Source organism: Arachis hypogaea, chromosome 20 (assembly GCF_003086295.3).
Source record: "Arachis hypogaea cultivar Tifrunner chromosome 20, arahy.Tifrunner.gnm2.J5K5, whole genome shotgun sequence".
Lineage (NCBI taxonomy): Eukaryota > Viridiplantae > Streptophyta > Magnoliopsida > Fabales > Fabaceae > Arachis > Arachis hypogaea.
The window spans coordinates 74,878,868-74,896,355 of NC_092055.1; the positions used below are offsets into that span (position 1 = coordinate 74,878,868).

Below are 17,488 nucleotides of genomic sequence, written 5' to 3' on the forward strand. Positions count from 1 at the left end.
GGAGGAAGTTCAGTAATTTTCTTACTCAGCTGACCTACTTGTGCCTCCAAATTTCTAATGGAGGACCTTGTTTCAGTCATGAAACTTTGAGTGGTTTTAATTAGATCAGAGACAATGGTTGCTAAGTCAGAGTGGCTTTGCTTAGAGTTCTCTGTCTGTTGCTGAGAAGATGATGGAAAAGGCTTGCTATTGCTAAACCTGTTTCTTCCACCATTATTGTTGTTGAAACCTTGTTGAGGTCTCTGTTGATCCTTCCATGATCATAAGCTTCTTCTTCAGAGGAAGCTTCCTTAGTACTGCCTGTTGCTGCTTGCATTTCAGACAGACTCTGAGAAATCATATTGACTTATTGGGTCAATATTTTATTCTGAGCCAATATGGCATTCAAAGTATCAATCTCAAGAACTCCTTTCTTCTGAGCTATCCCATTATTCGTAGAATTCCTTTCAGAAGTGTACATGAATTGGTTATTTGCAACCATTTTAATGAGTTCCTGAGTTTCTGTAGGCGTCTTCTTCAGATGAAGAGATCCTCCAGCAGAGCTATCCAATGACATCTTGGATAGTTCAGACAGACCATCATAGAAAATACCTATGATGCTCCATTCTGAAAGCATGTCAGAAGGGCACCTTCTGATCAATTGCTTGTATCTTTCCCAAGCTTCATAGAGGGATTCTCCTTCCTTCTGTCTGAAGGTTTGAACTTCCACTCTAAGCTTGCTCAATTTTTGAGGTGGAAAGAACTTTGCCAAGAAGGCATTGACTAGCTTTTCCCAAGAGTTCAGGCTTTTTTTAGGTTGTGAATCCAACCATGTCCTAGCTCTGTCTCTTACAGCAAAAGGAAAAAGCATAAGTCTGTAGACTTCAGGGTCAACCCCATTGGTCTTGACAGTGTCACAGATTTGCAAGAATTCAGCTAAGAACTAATGAGGATCTTCCAATGGAAGAACATAAAACTTGCAATTCTGTTGCATTAGAGAAACTAATTGAGGCTTAAGCTCAAAGTTGTTTGCTCCAATGGCAGGGATTGAGATGCTTCTCCCATAGAAGTCGGGAGTAGGTGCAGTAAAGTCACCAAGCACCTTCCTTGCATTGTTGGCATTGTTGTTTTCGGCTGCCATGGTTTCTTCCTCCTTGAAAAGCTCTATTAGGCCCTCTAAAGAGAGATGTTCTTTGGCTTCTCTTAGCTTTCTCTTCAAGGTCCTTTCAGGTTCAGGATCAACTTGAATTAGCATGCATGTATGCTTGTGGATTTCTGAACCTGATTTGGTGTGTGAACACCTGGTGCACGAAATTGTGATCATCAACAATGGCGCCAAAGGACTTAGAGCTCTTAAACATGAATCACACTTTGTCACAATTCCGCACAACTAACCAGCAAGTGCACTGGGTCGTCCAAGTAATACCTTACATGAGTAAGGGTCGATCCCACGGAGACTGCTGGCTTGAAGCAAGCTATGGTCACCTTGTAAATCTCAGTCAGGCGAATTCCGATGGTGATGGAGAATTGATAATTAAAAGATAAATAAAACATAAAATAAAGATAGAGATACCTATGTAATTCTTTAGTTGGAATTTCAGATAAGCGTATGAAGATGCTTTGTTCCCCCTGAACCTCTACTTTCCTATTGCCTTCTTCCAATCATTCATACTCCTTTCCATGGCAAGCTTTATGTTGGGCATTACCGTTGTCAATGGCTACTTCCCGTCCTCTCAGTGAAAACATTCCAAATGCGCTGTCACCGCACGGCTAATCATCTGTCGGTTCTCGATCATGCTGGAATAGGATCCATTGATCTTTTTGCGTCTGTCACATGCCCAACAATCGCGAGTTTGAAGCTCGTCACAGTCATCCCTTCCCCGATCCTACTCAGAATACCACAAACAAGGTTTAGACGTTCCGGATCTCAGGAATGGCCGTCAATAATTCTAGCCTATACCACGAAGGTTCCAATCTTAGATTAGAAACCCAAGAGATACGCATTCAAGTCATTGCTAGTAGAACAGAGGTGGTTGTCAGGCACATGTTCATAGGTGAGAATGATGATGAGTGTCACGAATCATCACATTCATCAATTTGAAGAACGAATGAATATCTTAGAGAAGAAGTAGGCGTGAATTGAATAGAAGAACAATAGTACTTTGTATTAATTCATAAAGAACAGCAGAGCTCCACACCTTAATCTATGGTGTGTAGAAACTCTACTGTTGAAAATACATAAGAACAAGGTATAGGGATGGCCGTGAGGCCAGTCCCCAAACGTGAAAAGGTCTATCAAATTATGAGTCAAAGATAGATGAAAATACAATAGCAAAAGGTCCTATTTATAGAAAACAAGTAGCCTAGGGTTTCAGAAATAGGTAATTAATGCAGAAATCTTCTTCCGGGCCCACTTGGTGTGTGCTTGGGCTGAGCATTGAAGCTTCCATGTGTAGAGACTTTTCTTGGAGTTAAACGCCAGCTTTTGTGCCAGTTTGGGTGTTTAACTCCAGCTTTTGTGCCAGTTTTGGAGTTAAACGCCACAATTCTTGAGCTGACTTGGAACGCCTGTTTGGGCCATCAACTCTCGAGCAAAGTATAAACTATTATATATTGCTGGAAAGCCCAGGTTGTCTACTTTCCAACGCAATTGAGAGCATGCCAATTGGGCTTCTGTAGCTCCATTAAATCCACTTTGAGTGTAGGGAGGTCAAAATCCAACAACATCTGCAGTCCTTTTTCAGCTCTGAATCAGATTTTTGCTCAGGTCCCTCAATTTCAGCCAGAAAATACCTGAAATCACAGAAAAACACACAAACTCATAGTAAAGTCCAGAAGAGTGATTTTTATTTAAAAACTAATAAAAACATAATAAAAACTAACTAAAATATACTAAAAACATACTAAAAACAATGCCAAAAAGCGAACAATTGCGACGCACAATTCGACGTGAAAAGGGTGCACGACCGAAAGTTGTGCTAGAGTGGTGCTGGATTGGCACTGAACGCACAATTCTTCCCACGTGGACGCATGGCTCACGCGTCTGCGTCATATCCTTCTAATGGCCACTCATGCGATCGCATGCCCCACACGATCGCGTCACCCAACATTTGGCGCAATAAGAGTTTGAACAGAGAGTTGTGCAAGTGCGAGGCTGCCCTCGCGCCAGTAGCATAAAACGGGTCACGCGACCGTGTGACTGACGCGACTGCGTCAATTAGTATAAGTGCAAGTCGCGCGACCGCGTGTCCCCACGCAACCACGTCGCTTGCGCCGCACAGCTTCCCTGATTTGCCAATTATCGTATCTTTCTTTTCTCCAAATCCTATTTTCTCTTTTCCCTCCTTATTTCTTCCTTCTTCCTTCTTCCTTCTTTTTCACTTTCTACTCTCTCTCTCTCTCTCTCACTCCCATTAACAAGGTTTTCTTTTCTTCTTCCCCTCTTACTTTTCTATTATTCTTCTTATTTTTATATGTTATCTTCTTTTCTTTTCTTTTTACTTTCATTATCCATATTTTCTTTTTCTTTCTTTTTCCTTTTTAGTTGGTGTTGGAAATTTATTTGAGTCATTATTTCTCATTATATGCTTGTGGATTGTTGTAAAATTGTTTGGCAATTATATATTACTTTTTTTAAAAAGGTTGCTTGCATGTTCACTTTAATACTTTCTATACCTTATTTACCATGCATGCTATGTGTTTGTGAAAAAGCCCATATGACATCATGCATTTTTCTACATTATTCTATTCTACTATTCAATGCTTGCTTTTCACAAATTTCCTTTACTATTGTATTAATTGAATTTAATTGTCAATACAAACGTGATGGCTAGTTTGTTACGAGTGATAACACATTCAACTAATTAAATAATTGATCTATGCTACTCATGCCTTTGCCTGCATGCCAATAAACCCCTTGCATTTAATTATCCTCCAATGCACTTGCTATATTTCCATTGATGAACTTTTCACATGTAGTCATGACCATGTGTTAACAACATCCTCTTTACCATGCATTGTTTATCACTTATACAACCCTCTTCCTTGCTCTATCTCTTTGAATTTACGTTACTTTCTTTTTTTTCCCTTTTCAGGATGGCCACCAAGAAAGGAAAAGAGAAAGCTACTCCTAAACCACCAGCAAGAAGAGGAACAAAAAGAGCATTAGTAGCAGAGCCCTCTTCAACTGCGGTTAAACCCTCAACAAAAAGAACTAAGAGGATTATAAAGGTTGATGATAAAGAAAAAGTCTTCCCAACAAAGGACACTGCGCAATTTCCCAATCGCTACTGTGAGCAGATATTCCCCATCCTGGCAGAAAGGAGTTACAACAACGAATACCTTCTTCTCCTCCCAAACCATATTGCTACCTTTGTTGAGTCGCAAATTGCACAAAGACAATGGAGTTTCCTACAGAGACAGCCGAGGCAGGTCAATCTTTCTTGGGTAGTCGAGTTCTACTCCAACTTCCACCTGCCAACCCTGTAGTCTGTCTTTGTCCATCAGAAGCAAGTCCCCATTACAGAAGAGGCCATTCAAAAAGCTCTAGGTCTTCCCCCTGTTCCAGAAGGATTAGACGCCTTTCAAGAAGCCGCACTCAAGCGCCAGATGTACCAATTTGACTGGGATGCCGTTCTCAGAGTTATCGCACTACTTGGCAGCCGTTGGATCTACAGATACCATCGTACCCGCCCTAAGGGAATATCGGCTTTAGCACTTACCTTGGAGGCTCGCGTATGGGCACAGATCATGTCCCATTACGTCTTTCTGAGCACTCACTAGTCCTCCTTCACTGCGGACATGGCCGTTCTACTATGGTGCATCCTTACAGACTAACCTCTGAACCTACCAAGACACATCCGGAATGTCATGGGACACGTACAAATTGCGGGCAACTTACCTTTTCCCGCCTTGGTCTCAGATCTTGTCTCAGCAGCTGGAATTTCCTACAGAGCTGGAGACACCAAAGCCATGCTCCTACGGGATGATCAGTATGTCCCTAACGGGAAATACATCAGACCTCCACCAGCCGCCACAAGCCATCCTACTAAACCGGTTGAAGATATTCCTTCTTCAACACCACAAGCACCTACAACAGACCAACTGCTCCATCAGATACTCGAAAGGTTGGATCGGCAAGAACACAACGCTAAGATGAGAGAGTGTTGTAACAAGTGCCGATTCACATACCTCAAGGAGCTGATTATGGGAAAATTCAAGGACTCAGACACCCCGGACTCCACTTCCTTTACCAGCACAGGAAGCCATGATGGTCTCGACTGTGGAGATACTGCTACCAGCCCACCTTTGTTCCTGACAGATGGCACCGAGGACGGTGCAAAGCCTTAAGTGTGGGGAGGTCGGTCAGTACCTGACTTCCGGAGGTAATTTCTCTTCCCTAAACACCAATAAATTAGGATATTTAGTTAGTTTTTCTTTTGTAGAATAGGATAAATTGCATAGTAATAGGTTAGTTGCATGCATATTCTACTTGATTGAAAAGACAATAAGTTTTCCTCTAAGACCCTATTTTCGGAACAAAATTTCACTAACTTTAATTAAAACTCTTATGTTAAATTTGCTTGAAGTTGTATTTGGAACATGATTTTTGAGCTAAAAGAACACACAACCTGTGAGATTTGAGCCTTTATGCATGGTTACATTATTTGACCATAATTATTTTATTCTTGTGTGTTTACTTCTCTATAATTGTAATCTATATTTTGTTCCATCCTATATGTCCAATGTTTATTATATTTATATGTTTGCATATGATTGAGGCCATTGATTGTTTAGCTCACTTATCCAAATTAAACCTACCCTTTCAATCACCTTTATTAGCCACTTTGAGCCTTTAAAACCCATTTGTTCTATATTTTACCACATTACTAGCCTTAAGCAGAAAAAAACAATTATATATCCCAAATGGAATCTTTGGTTAGCTTAAGATAGAATTGTGTGTGCTAATTAAGTATGGGAAATTGTGGGAACAAAAGATAATAAGGGAATGTGTCATGATAATATAATGGAAATTTGGATACCTACTCATGTGAAACTATAAGAATTAAAAATCTATGTGCATTGATAAGCTATGTTTATTTTTATGTTTATGTTAAAAAAAACCAAAAATATTCAATAAATAAATAAGGGGACAAAATTACCCCAATGCTAAGTTAAGAATTCAAAGATCAATGCATGTATGATAAAATTAAAATAAAAAGTTGATACATGAGTATGGAATGTGAAAGGGAAATTCTGGGTAGCTAGGTATGAATTCTAAAGTTATAAAGAATATATATAGGTTATGTTAAAGCTTGAGTTAATTAAAGATTCAATTTATAAGCTTACTTAGCCACATATGTATCCTTACCATTACCTTGGCCCCATTACAACCTTGAAAAGACCTCATGATGTTTGCATTGGTATATTAAATGTTGTTGATTGGTTAGGAGAAGAACAAAAAATTAGAGAGCATGATTAGAGAAGGATAGAGTGATTGCCCTATACACTAGAGAGATTAGAGCGTACATACATCATCAGTGAGGGTTCGATGCTTAAAATTATATGTTCCCTGCTTTCATGAGCTACCTTCTTGCATTTTTATCTGTTTTTACTGTATAAGAATTGAATTAGTAGAATTTAATTTGTAATTGTTTTGAAGAGCTTATTTACTATTGATCAAGTGGACAAGAATCATATAGTTGCATTCACATATATAGGTTGCATTGCATTGCATGAGTTTTACATGTTCATACTTATTTATTTTATCTCCTTCAACTAAGCATGAGGACATGCTAATGTTTAAGTGTGGGGAGGTTGATAAACCACTATTTTATGGTTTATAATGTGTTTAATTATGTGGTTTTATCATGATCTTTACCCACTTATTCATATGATTAGCATGCATTTATATTTCCTTCCTAAAATTATTACATGATTGAAAACTTGCTTCTTAGAGACTTTTAATTATGTATTTTAATTCTCCTTTATTCCATTCGATGCCGTGATCTATGTGTTAAGTGTTTCAGGCTTTATAGGGCATGAATGAGTTGGAGATTGGAAAGGAAGCTTGCAAAAATGAAAGGAACACAAGAAATTGAGGAGACGACCAGCGAGAAGTGACGCGGCCGCATGGCTCACGCGACCGCGCGGATTGGAATAGCACAAGTGACGCGGAGGCGTGGACAACACGCTCGCGTGGCAGGGAAAAACGCCGAATGACGCGGCCGCATGAATGACGCGATCGTGTGACGTGCGCGATCTGCATAATCTGCAAAATTCGCTGGGGGCGATTTTGGGCCCTGATTTGACCCAGTTTTCGGCCCAGAAAAGCAGACTAGAGCCAGAGAATATGCAGAGACCAAAAACAACATTCATTCTACACAATTTTTAGTTTTTAGATCTAGTTTTACTCCTCTTCTAGGTTTTCTCTATACACATTCATAGTTCTTAGGATTTTATTTCTATTGCTCTTTGCATTAGGATATTGAGAAGAGTTATTACCTCATCAAGACTTCGTCATTCTAGTTCGTTTTCTTTACTTGGCTCTTACTCTTCCATGTCCTTTAATTTACTCAATTTCACTATTGAATTATTTTTAGAATTTATTAATACAAGAATTACTTTTATTTTTAATTAATTTCTTTGATTTTTATTTATCATGTCTTTCTTTAATTCCCTTTCCTATGTTATGAATTCTACATTCACAATGAGCGAGTAGTTCCCTAACTTGATGGGGGGTTGATTGAAAGGAACCCTTGAGTTGGAATGCTCAAAAAGAAAAATTGTAATTGGGTTTATTGTTGGATTGCCCTCTAGTCACTGACACCAATCCCTTTTAATTGAGTGGGTTGGTACTTGTGAATAGAAGTAGCATTCCAACTTGTTTAACTTTCCCTTACCTAGTAAGGGATAACTAAACAGAACAACCTTCAATTGTCAATTAATCTTGAGAGTACTCCAACAAGAATAGGGCTTCCAGCTAATCTACTCCCAGTCAAGGCTTTTATTTAATTTACATAAATTCTCTAATTTAATTTCCTGTTATTCAATTCAAACCATTTTGAAAACATCTGATTAATAAAATAGCACACCTTTCTGCAACTCGTTGGGAGACGACCTGGGATTCATACTCCCAGTATTTTAATTTTAAATTTTTGTGACACCCTTCTAAATTGATAAGCGGATTTCTGGTTGGTTAAGAACTATACTTGCAACGCATATCTTATAACAATTCTTGACTCACCAATTTCCGCCACGTCATTTTCTCCCATGAAGCACTTCTTTAGCATCACTAGCTTGACATTCTGCCTTTGTCAGGGTGGTTGGTAATACTTCAAATCTTCCCCCCCTCGCAGTAAATCTATCTCCATTGGCTTCATCAAGGATCTCTACATGTTCTAGGGAGAGAATTCTGTTGATGGTGAAAACTTTAGGTAGCTGAGTTGGGATGGTGGGGAGATGAGGTGGGATAACTGGGAAATAAGCTGAGATCACTTTATCCCCTAGAGAGAAGTCCTCTGTAGGGATCTTCTTGTTCCTCCATCTCCTTGGTGCCTTCTTCTTTGTTCCTTTTGATGTTGCCCTGCTCTTTGTGGCCTCTTTTTCCAAGGAAATTTTGTTGCTGGTCTCATATGACTCTGGTGGTTTAGGTTCCTCCTGGTTTTCCTTTAGCTGTGACAACTACTGATTGTCTTGTTCATCAACCAAAGGAGTTTCCAGGTGTACAGCTTGTGCTTCAATGCTTGTTTCTTCCACCAATGCTTTGTCGTACTCTCCCCTTGGTCCTTGTTTTCCTGATCTGCTTCTTGTGAAGGTTTGAAGACATTGAATGCAAGTTGTTCATCATGTATCCTCAGTATTAACTCTCCTCGCTCCACATCTATGAGCGCTCTGGCTGTAGCTAGGAATGGTCTTCCCAATATGATTGGGTGAAGGTGACTCTCTTCTATTTCCAATATGACAAAGTCTGTAGGAAGGAAGTAGTTCCCAACCATCACCAACACGTTTTCAACCACTCCTACTGCTTGTTTCTGAGTTTTGTCAGCCAGCCTGATGACTACGTCTGTGGGCATTAGCTCATTAATCTGCAGCTTCTTCATGAGAGATAGAGGCATTAAATTAATGCTTGCTCACAGATTACAGAGTCCCTTATCAATCAGTGTGTCTCCTACGGCACAGGGGATGTGAAAACTCCCTGGGTCCTTCCTTTTTGTAGGCAACTCTGGTTGAATGAGAGCACTGCACTCCTTATTCATCACTATTGTTTGCCCTCCTTTGAGTGAGCTTTTCCTGGTCAGCAGCTCCTTCATGTACTTAATGTATGAGGGCATTTGTTGGAGAGCCTTGATGAATGGTATGTTTACATGGAGAGATGCAAACATATCAAGGAACTTTGAGTATATTCTCTTTTCTACACCACCCTTGAGTCTTTGGGGAAAAGGTGCATAGAGTTTCAGCATCTCCTTCTGTGTAATTTTGGTTTCTTGGGGACCCTCTTCCTGCTTCTCTGCTGAAGTATCTCTAGAGTGTTGGAAGGGTTTGTTTAGCTCTTCCTCAGTCCCCCTATCACTTATAGTGACCATCTTACATTCTTCCCATCTTACTTTCTTTGCTTCACCTCTCGGGTTTTTCTTTGTGTCACTTAGGAAGCTGTCAGTAGGTTTGGGAATCTTCTCAGAGAGGTATCCCACTTGAGATTCTAGCCTCTTGATAGTGTCTCCCTGGTTTTTGATATTGGCTCGCACCTCCTCCTTGAACACCTTGTTATCTTGGAGTTCTTTACATATGCCTTCAAGTAGAGTCTCAATCCTTGAGAGTCTATCTTCAGATGATGGTGAGTTGGGGTTGGAGGGATGAGAATGGCCATTTTGGTTTTGATATGGATGTGGAGAGGTGTTGTTAGGTGGGTGCTGATATGATCTCTGTGTGGAATGTTGGTGAACTGCATTGTTGTTGGGGTTGTGACGTCTCTGATCTTGGCCTTGATCTTGTTGATTTCCCCACCCAAAGTTTGGGTGGTTCCTTCAACCAGGATTATAAGTTTTGGAGTATGGATCATGGGTCTACCTAGGTGAGTTTCCAATGTAGTTGACTTGTTCCTGATCACCCTCTACTTCTGCATTCACTCCTTCTTGGGCTGCTGATGAGGTGGTGATCGCTGCTACTTGGTTCCTCTCCATCTTCTTGGTAAGGTCAGCCAGCTGCTTGGTGATCATCTTGTTTTGGGCTAGCAGTGCATCCACATTGTTTAGCTCCATTACTCCTCTAGTGTTGCCTCTTTCAGAGGCATAGAAGTAGTCATTCTCTGCTACAGTCTCAATGACATCTATGGCCTCTTCAATGGTCTTCTTCTTGTTCAGAGATCCCCCGGATGAATGGTCTACTGCCTTCTTTGATTCATAAGAAAGACCTTCATAGAAAATGTGTAACTGCACCCATTCATTAAACATATCTGACGGGCACCTTCTTGTCAAGTCCTTAAACCTCTCCCATGCTTCATATAGAGTTTCACCATCTTGTTGCCTGAAGGTTTGTACCTCATCTCTCAACCTGTTGATTCTTTGAGGAGGATAGAATCTCGCCAAGAATTTGTTCACCACATCTTCCCAGGTTGTTAAACTCTCCTTCGAGAAAGATTCTAGCCATTTAAATGCCTTGTCTTTGAGTGAAAAGGGGAATAAAAGTAATCTATAGGTGTCAGAATGAACACCATTAGACTTCACAGTATCGCATATCCTCAGGAATGTAGTGAGATATTGATTGGGGTCCTCTTGGAGACTTTCTCTGAATGAACAGTTGTTCTGAACAAGGGTGATGAGCTGTGGCTTTAGTTCAAAGTTATTGGCATGTATGGTTGGCTTTTGGATGCTACTTCCACAGTTTCCTGGGTTTGGGTTTATGTAAGACCCCAGAACTCTTCTCTCTTGCTCGGCATGATGCACTGGACCTTCTCTGCCATGGTTGTGAGCCTCTTCTTCATGATGGTTCTCCATATTATCATCCATGTCTGGTTTAAAGTACTCCTCTTCTTCCTCAGTACCAACAACTATCTTTCCTCTTGCTTCCCTCCTTAATCTAAGGAAGGTCCTCTCAGGTTCAGAATCAAAGAAAGTTGAAGCCCCGCTTCTTCTACCTGTCATATAACTAACAAGGCCAAAGCAAAAGGGAGATAGAGAGTATTCTTGTATAAAAAAATGCTGTTAGTGTGAGTGATGCAATATATCAAATAGTTAGTGGGTTAGTGAACTGAATTGTAACAAATAAGAGAACACCACAAACGGGTAGGGTAAAGGGAAGAAAATAACTGAAACTGAAAGTAAATCAATCAAATAGAAATTAAATCAAACAAAAAAAATGCTCAATCTAGTTATCCACCAATTTAATCATTGTTGATACAAAATCAATCCCCGGCAACGGCACCATAAACTTAATGCACGGAAACTTGTCTCTCAACAATTTTTCCTCGGCAAGTATACTGAATTGTCGTCAAGTAAAAACTCACAATAGAGTGAGGTTGAATCCCACAGGGATTGATTGGTCAAGCAACTTTAATCAGAGGAATATTCTAGTTGAGCTAAGCAGAAATTGAGTTGAGATTTGCAAAAAAATAAATGGCGGGAAAGTAAATAACAGAAAATGTAATTGCTGGAAGTAAATGATGGAATGTAAATGACAGAAAATAAATTGTAGAATCTTAAATGGGGATTTGGGGAAATGAACATAAAGGTAAATGACAGAAGGTAAAGAGAATGGGTAAGATCAGAAATGGGGGATTCATTGGGCTCAGGAGATGTTGTATTCTCCGGATCAAGTTCATTCTCATCTCTTCCTCAATCAATGCATTCATTGATCTCCTTGGCAATCTTAAGTGATTGGATTCCAATTCCTTGGCAACCCAATCTCTCAAATCTTGATCAATAGCCAATTCCTTGGTCTAATTGCTCATGAGAAGAGATGAAGTATAGTCACTGACTACCACATGTATTCCCAAATCAAAGTGTTGGTATGATTATATGTCACCATATCCATCCAAACCCCAATTTGGTCCAACATGAGAAAGCATTTCTAGCATGATCTCTTCATTCCTCTTCCAAGGTTCCGAAGAGATCCAAGTATGAATAGCTTCTTTTCTAAGACATCTACCCAATTCGATGAAGATTGAAAGCTTTCTAGTAAAATCAAGAGAAAAGAAAGAAGAAGAATAATGAAAACTATTATTGATCCATCAAATTACAACAGAGCTCCCTAACCCAATGAAAGGGGTTTAGTTGTTCATAGCTCTCGGAATGGAAAGCAAAGATGGAAAATACATTCTAAAAGTAAAACTAGAAGTTGCAGAGAAAGTAAAATTATACAGAGAGTAGTTCTCCCAATGGCTAAAAGCTCCTTTTTTCTAGTTCAAAACTACTCCTATATATACTACTCTTCTGATCTTCTAGTTGGATCTTCAAGTCTTGGATATGGGCCTTTGGATCTTTGAGTTGAAGCAGTTGCAGTCTTCAGTGGGCTCAGCTTTGCTTGCAGAGAAAGTGTGAGTTAGGCATGGACGTTAGTTAGGACGTTAGTGGTGTTAACGTTAAGTGAAAATGTGGGTTCGAGAATGTTAGTGACAATCACCTTTTTCACTAACGTTCCTAACCCAAGATGGTCCACGTTAACTTCAACGTTAGTGGCACTAACGTGACTACTAACGTTGCCTCTTGGTCCTTCGCAAACATTATTGGCATTCACTTTTCCAATAATGTTTGCTTGTTGTCCTTCCTCCCTACGTTAGAGTCCACGTTAGTGTAGCTAATGTGACCCTTAACGTGGGCATGCCTCAGCTTCGAGAGCGTTAGTGACACTTACCTTTGTCACTAACGCTCCAAACGCCCCTTCTCACGTTAGTGCCTCACGTTAATTGTATTAACGTGGCCACTAACGTGGTGGTGATTGCCATCTCCAACGTTAGTGACAAAGGTGAGTGTCACTAACGTTGGCTCATCATTTCTTTCCTCCACGTTATCTTCCACGTTAATGTAGTTAACGTGGCAACTAACGTGGGATATGATGGCTTTCGAAAGCATTATTGGCGATTACTTTTCTCATTAACGTTGCAAGCTAGCTCCCATTCCACGTTATTGGTCACGTTAGTTAGACTAACGTGGCTATTAACGTGGCATCTTCCTTGCTTCCTTTGTCCTAAAATCAAGCAAGTAAAGTGCATCAAAGCTAGGTTCTAACTCATGAGATCATGCATCATCCATTTTATCATTAAATTCATGCATAATTATCATAAAATCATATAGAATTCACAATGTTTGCTTGAATCAAGATGTAAGTGATTATCTACCCAAAACTTGCTTATTAAATATAAAAATGCATGAAACTACCCTAAAACAGTAAAGAAAAGGTCAGTGAAACTGGCCAAAGTGCCCTAGCATCAATCCACCCACAGCAGAAGACTAAGCTAGTGGAGCGTCCAACTTAAAGACGTTAAAGCAAAGTGCTGGGTGGGAGACAACCCACCATGGTATGATCGTTCCTTTCTTTATTCTTAGTTTTCTTTTCCAATAACTCTTCTCTTTATTAGTACATTTAGCTTGCATCTGCATTTGCATATTTTTATTTTCAATAAAAAAAGAGGGAGAGCACGCGACGCGACAGCGTCGCCGACGCGTCCGCGTCGCAGGTGGCTTAGAAAGAATAAGAAATCGAACAGAAAGTCACGCGAGAGTGTGGCTAGAGGCGTGCCTTCGGCACATATCGCCCCACGCGACCGCGTCGCTGACGCGTCCGTGTCCTGTGGGAGAATTGACTTCCACGCGTCCGCGTCACCCACGCGGACGCGTGACCTAAAAATTGACATAAAAGAGGGTGCATGGCAAAAGGTTGTGCTAGAGTGCTGCTGGACTGGCACTGGACGTATAGTCCCTACCACGCGAACGCGTGCCCCACGCGTCTGCGTCATCTCCCAATATTCGCCACCCACGCGATCGTGTCAACCACGCGACCGCGTCACTCTGGAATTTGGCAATAATGAGTTTTGAACAGAAAGTTGTGTGAGCGAGAGGCTGCCCTCGCGCCAGTAGCACAAAACAAGTCACGCGTCCGCGTCGCTTGCGCCGCACAGCTTAACTTAATCTGCCAAAAGATCTTACATTTCTCTTCCCCAAATCCTATTTTTTCTTTTTCCTCCTTATTTCTTCCTTCTTCTTTCTTTCTCACTCTCTACTTTTTCTCTCTCTCACCACCATTATCAATGTTTTTCTTTTCTTCCTCCCTCCTTACTTTTCTATTCTTCTTCTTTTTATGTTATCTTTTTCTTTTCTTTTTCCTTGCATTATCCATGTTTTCTTTTTCTTTATTTTTCTTTTAATTGGTGTTGGAAATTTATTTGGGTCACTATTCTTTCCTATGATTTGCTTGTGAATTATTCAGGAATTGTTTGACAATTATATATTACTTTTTAAAAGGGTTGCTTGCATGTTCAATTTTATACTTTCAATAGCTTATTTACCATGCATGCTATGTGTTTGTGAAAACGCCCGTATGGCATTGTGCACTATTTTTAGATTTCTTTTATTCTACTACTCTAAATGCTTGCTTTTCACAAAACTCCTTTTTATATTTTATTAATTTAATATAATTGTTGTTACAAATAGGTTATTAGTTTGAAAGGCTTGGTAATCTCACTAGGACATTAAATACTTGATCTATGCTACTCATGCCTTTGCCTGTATGCCAATAAACACCTTGCATTTAATTGTCATCATATGCACTTCCTATATTTCCATTTATGATTTTTCACATGTAGTCATGACCATGTGTTAACTTCATTCATCTTTTAATGTGCATTGATTACCACCTTACCCACCCTCTTCCTTGCTCTATCCCATGACATTTTGACATACTTTCTCTTTTCTCCCTTTTAGGATGGCCACCAAGAAAGGCAAAGAGAAAGCTACTCCCAAACCACCAGCAAGAAGAGGAACAAAGAGAGCATTAGTGGCAGAGCCATCTTCAACTGCAGTAAAGTCCTCAACAAAAAGAATTAAGAGGATTATAAAGGTTGATGAAAAAGAGAAAGCTTTCCCAGCAAAAGACACTGCGCGATTTCCTAATCGCTTCTGTGAACAGATGTTCCCCATCCTGGCAGAAAGGAGTTACAACAGCGAATACCTTCTTATCCTCCCGACTCGTATTGCTGAATTTGTTGAGCCGCAAATTGAACGAAGACAATGGAGTTTCCTACAGAGACAGCCACGGCAGGTTAATCTTTCTTGGGTAGTAGAGTTCTACTCCAATTTCCACCTGCCAACCCTACAGTCTGTCTATGTCCGACAGAAGCAAGTCCTCATTACAGAAGAGGCCATTCAACAAGCTTTAGATCTTCCCCCTACTCCAGAAGGACTGGACACATTTTAAGAAGCCACACTCAAGTGCCAGATGTACTAATTTGACTGGGACGCTGTTCTCAGAGTCATCGCGCTACCTGGCAGCAGATGGATCTACGGATACCACCGTTCCCGTCCTAAGGGAATATTGGCTTCCGCACTAACCTTGGAGGCTCGCGTATGGGCACAGATTATGTCCCATTACGTCTTTCCGAGCACTCACGAGTCCTCCTTCACTGCGGACATGGCCGTTCTACTATAGTGCATCCTTACAGATCAACCTCTGAACCTACCAAGACACATCCGGAATGCTATGGGACACATACAAATTGCGGGCAACTTACCTTTTCTCGCCCTGGTCTCAGATCTTGTCTCAGCAGTCAGAGTCTCCTATAGAACTGGGGACACCAAAGCCATGCTTCCACGGGATGATCAGTACGTCCCTAACAGGAAATATATCAGACCTCCAGCAGCCACTACAAGCCAGCCTACTTAACCGGCTGAAGACATTCCTCCTTCAACACCACAAGCACCTACAACAAACCAACTGCTCCATCAGATTCTTGAAAGGTTGGATCGGCAGGAACTCAAAGCAAAGCTAAGAGAGTGCCGTAACAAGCGCCGATTCACATACCTCAAGGAGCTACTTAAGGGAAAATACAGAGACTCAGACACCCCGGACTCCACTTTCTTTACCAGCACAGGGAGCCATGACGGTCCCGACTGTGGAGATACTGCTACCAGCCCACCTTTGTTCCTGACAGATGGCACCGAGGACGGTGCAAAGCCTTAAGTGTGGGGAGGTCGGTCAGTACCTGACTTCCGGAGGTAAATTCTCTTCCCTAACACCAATAAAATAGGATATTTAGTTAGTTTTTCTTTTGTAAGATAGGATAAATTGCATAGTAATAGATTAGTTGCATGCATGTTCTACTTGATTGAAAAGACAATAAGTTTCTTCTAAGACCCTATTTTTAGAACAAAATTTCACTAATTTTAATCTAAACTTTTATGTTAAATCTTCTTGAAGTTGTATTTGGAACATGGTTTTTGAGCTAAAGAACACACAACCTGTGAGATTTGAGCCTTTATACATGGTTATATTATTTAACCATAATTATTTTATTCTTGTGTGTTGTTTACTTCTCTATAATTGTAATCTATACTTTGTTTCATCCTATATGTCCAATGTTTAATATATCTATATGCTTGCATATGATTGAGGCCATTATTTGTTTAGCTCACTTATCCAAATTAAGCATACCCCTTAAGTTACCTTTGTTAGCCACTTTGAGCTTTTAAATCCCATTTGTTCTTTATTTTACCACATTACTAGCCTTAAGCGGAAAAACAATTATATATCCCAATTGAATCTTTGGTTAGCTTAAGATAGAATTATGTGTTAATTAAGTATGGGAAAATTGTGGGAACAAAAGATAATAAGGGAATGTGTCATGATAATATAATGGGAATTTGGGTGCCTACTCATGTAAAACAATAAAAATTAAAAATCTATGCGCATTGATAAGCTACGTTTATATTTATGTTAAAAAAAATCCAAAAAATATTCAGTAATCAAATAAGGAGACAAAATTACCCCAATGTTAAGTTAAGAATTCAAAGATCAATGCATATATGATAAAATCAAAATAAAGTTGATACATGAGTAAGGAATGTGAAAGGGAAATTTTGGGTAGCTAGGTGTGAAATTTAAGCTATAAAGAATATATATGTGTGTTAGGCGAAAGCTTGGGTTAATTAAAGATTCAATTTATAAGCTTACTTAGCCATATATGTACCCTTACCCATACCTTGGCCCCATTACAACCTTAAAAATACCTCATGATGTTTGCATTGGTATATCAATTGTTGTTGATTGGTTAGGTGAAGAACAAAAATTAGAAAGCATGATTAGAGAAGGATAGAGTGATTGCCCTATACACTAGAGAGATTAGAGTGTACATACATCATCAGTGAGGGTTCAATGCTTAAGTTCTATGTTCCCTGCTTTCATGAGCTACCTTCTTGCATTTTTATCTGTTCTTACTATATAAGAATTGAATTAGTGGAATTTGATCTGTGATTGTCTTGAAGAGCTTATTTACTTTTGACCAAGTGGACAAGAATCATAT

The 17,488-nt window shown here is 39.9% G+C and overlaps 1 non-coding gene and 1 pseudogene across 1 annotated transcript; both read left to right on the plus strand.

The window, feature by feature from the left end:
* The first annotated feature begins 610 nt into the window (after window positions 1–610).
* On the plus strand, window positions 611–718 carry LOC112787892 (small nucleolar RNA R71). Its single transcript, XR_003195278.1, has one exon. It is a non-coding gene; the product is annotated as a small nucleolar RNA R71 (small nucleolar RNA).
* A 9,712-nt stretch (window positions 719–10,430) lies between these two features.
* Window positions 10,431–10,532, plus strand: LOC112787970 (small nucleolar RNA R71; annotated as a pseudogene).
* The last annotated feature ends 6,956 nt before the right edge of the window (window positions 10,533–17,488 follow it).